General features: G+C 34.5%; 1 non-coding gene across 1 annotated transcript; it reads right to left on the bottom strand.

Moving 5' to 3' along the window:
* Window positions 1-1295: 1295 nt before the first annotated feature.
* TRNAF-AAA (transfer RNA phenylalanine (anticodon AAA)) lies at window positions 1296-1368 on the bottom strand. Its single transcript has one exon. It is a non-coding gene; the product is annotated as a tRNA-Phe (tRNA).
* Between the last annotated feature and the right edge of the window lie 2054 nt (window positions 1369-3422).

Genomic DNA, 3422 nt, shown 5'->3' with positions numbered 1-3422 from the left:
CCATATAAGACAGAAACAGAGGACACACTTTTTTTGAATATTTAATAATGTGATTTATGGCCCCCCCCCCCTTTTTAAAAGGTGTACATGATTAGGTGTTTATGACATAGTCTCTGTTTCCTAATTCAGATCTTTCTCTCGAATACTGCAATTCATTTTTGAGACTTGTGTGTTTGTGTGTGGTGTTGAACGAAGACACTCAGAGCATTACAGATATTTAAAAGGAAAGTGTATTGCTCAAAGAGGCCTATTTTCTAGTTGTCAGAACAGACTTGTTCTCAGTAAGGAAAAGAAATTTATGTTGTATGCCTCAGTTTTCATATTGTGAATTCAGATGATGTCATTTTGGGTTTTGGTTTTGGTTATTTTTTTGCTTTCATTTCCCTTTCCTTTGCATACCATGTTCTGGAGACTTACACTAGCCAACAAAACTCATGAACTAATTAAAAAATTTTTTTTTCTAAATCTAAATGTTTGGCAATAGCAGCATGATTAACAAAGTCACGGTAATTCTTTCAACCGAATGTTACACGTTAAATCATGTTTTGTAAAATGTTTAATGACATGGAAAAATTAACAGAATATATTGCTAAGTGTAAAAATAAGAATAGAAATACGTGACTTAAAATTGTCTTATAAATACTTTTCATTTTCTCTTTAAAACAGCATTATTAATTTTATAAACAGAATATAAGAAATCATACACTTTTTTCAGAGTTCAGTAGGAAAAAATACTGTTTCTTGTATTTCCCCTCATTAGTATTTAGGTCTCATTGTGGAAAAGTGTGAATTTAAAAGATCCACTTGAATTAGTAACTCCTCCGAAGATTTTCCAGAGACAGCAAAATGAATTTGGAAAAATAAAAACTGACTTCTAAATCATGATCTTCATTTAGTAATGGGGTGACAGGTTCCGAGGAATGGAACATTTGGGGCTAATTGAGAGAACATTAAAATCTAAGATTAATTCATTAGCTAAAGTTATTTCACATTGCATTTACTTAGTCCAATATCACTGTTCCTTTGAAAGAAAGTTTTAAAAATTAATTTTCATCCTTTGCAGAACAGACCTTCACTTATTCTGCGTGTTTAATCTCTTGGATATTTTAGCTGCTGTAGGACCAATCGACTGTACTGCTTTTTCATATCAACTTTTTGAATCTATTTTCTTATTTAGTTTCCATAATATTGAACATCATTGGTACAACAAATAAGTTCATCCATGTGATTTTAATTCAGTTTTTGGGGGGGGGGGGCGGTAATTAGGTTTATTTATTTATTTATTTATTTTTCAGTGGAGGTACTGGGGATTGAACCCAGGACCTTGTGCATTTTAAGCACACACTCTACCACTGAGCTATAACTTCCCCCCTACCCTGTGATTTTTAGATCAACACATTACTTCTCTTGTTTATAGTAAGTATTAATGTTGGTCCAGCCCCAATTTTTGCCATGTGAAAGGCACAAATGACTTGTCACCTACCTTCAATTCTACAAACTAAAAACACTGTAGCATTTTGTATCAGGGATACTGTTCTTTCCACAAAAGGAAAAAAGGGATTAGAAAAATAAGATTAGAGTTGTGTATTCCGATTCAGATGCCTCATTTGAGATGATAGACAATTACTTAAAATGTTTTAGCTTTTACAGGAAAAACTTTAGACATAAAAAAACTGTATGCTTGGGTTTTAGTTTATGATACTTGGATGCGAGTTCATTTCAGTCGTGACAGTACCACTTTCCCAGTTCAAACCCCAGTTCCATCAGACGATCAGTTTAATTTTCTTTGTTTCTTCTCCTACATTAATAAGATAGAAATAAAGATACTTGTTAATTGATGCCTGGAAGCACATGTGGACTTCATGATACAGTGGGCAGTCAGTAGCATTCATTAATATTCTCCCTGGTATCAATAAACTTCCCTTTAAAGCAGAACTCAGTCAGTCTGCAGTGAATCAGTCTTCTATGCAAAACAGATTGAACATTGCTTTCCAGCAGGCACATTTGTCTACACTTCAGAGCAAAGGCAGTTGGAATTAAACAGATAGTTCCAGAGCTGTAGGTTTTCACTGGCTAGGATTTAACAGATAACACGGCACTTCACCTCTGCCGTGGCTATTTCAAAGTTCTAGAAACCAGTTTGGTGACTTGTGGCAGGTGTTCCCTTAGTCACGTTCCAGCATCCCCAAGTGAAAACATAACCAGAGTGACTTTAGACGTAGGTGTTATTCTGAAGTAACTCAGGGGAAATTAAGAGCATTTATACTGAGTAGCCTGATATGAATATTTGAATTATATTATCTCATAAAACTTTGATAGATAGTTAATTAGAAGTTAGGAGATGCTTTGCAACTTCACATAGCTATCCCAAGGCAAGTTCTGGATGAAAACTTCAGTATCCTAAATTTTAAAGTAAATTTTGTTTCCATTCAAAGCATTTGCCTCTTGTTTTCCTTGGAGAATTATTCCCACTGAAATACTACTTTACTCCAGGGATCTGATTAGAAGCTGTAAACAAGCACAGATATAATCATTGCCAGTCCTATAAAACACTTAAACCAGAGAATTAGAATGTAACCAGCTCATGGTGGGAGAAAGTTACATTTCAGCTCCATTTCATGGATGAGTTAATAGAAAATCTATCTAAATGTGTTCTGTTCCACATCTGGTTGTATGGGTACGTGTTGAAATCAAAGATAAAAAGAAAAGCAGGTTGGGTCAAACCCATCATTTTTCTTAGATGGGACCATAAAGGTAGAGACCAGCTTTTCATGCTTCGTGTATCTGATTTGAGGAACTATTTTTCATGCAGCATCCTTAGGGATCTGGGTTGTTCCCTGTTCTATGCTGAGAACTTACTGAGAATGACCTATTTAAAATGGAAGAAATTTTTACAATCATATCTATTTTGCTTAAGCATTACTAATGGTTTTTTTCTAAACATTAATTTTAGTTTTTGAAGAATTGTATGAAAGAACTCTCCAGAGTAAACAAGAGGGTAAGAATATCAATTACTCAGAAAATAAAGCATACTGATGTTTTTCTTTGAATTTGGTCTTAGATGATAGAGCTTCATGTCTTCAAAGCATATTAAATTGTTATCTCATTTAATCCTTACAAACATGAATTCTGCAAATTTCACAGAAACTGAAGTGTGAGATGTATAAATATTTTAAAATATCAGATACCTGCTTCTGATGCTTTTGATCGTCCTCAAAGAGCAAGGCACAACATTTTCCACCCACCCTCCAACCCAGAATGCTTATTGATTACGTTGCTGGTTTGGACAGTGGCATAAGCAGACTTGTAATACAATCTATGGAAAGACTCGTGTTTTATCCGGCCCCTTCCTTGATTTCACGAGCAAAGTTTTTATTCGTCTGAAAACTTCATCGCACAGAACAATATCGAGTATGCAAGAG

Source organism: Camelus dromedarius, chromosome 32, assembly GCF_036321535.1.
Source record: "Camelus dromedarius isolate mCamDro1 chromosome 32, mCamDro1.pat, whole genome shotgun sequence".
Taxonomy (NCBI): Eukaryota; Metazoa; Chordata; class Mammalia; order Artiodactyla; family Camelidae; genus Camelus; species Camelus dromedarius.
Note: the sequence above shows the minus strand (reverse complement) of the source record. Positions and strands in the feature narration are given on the sequence as shown.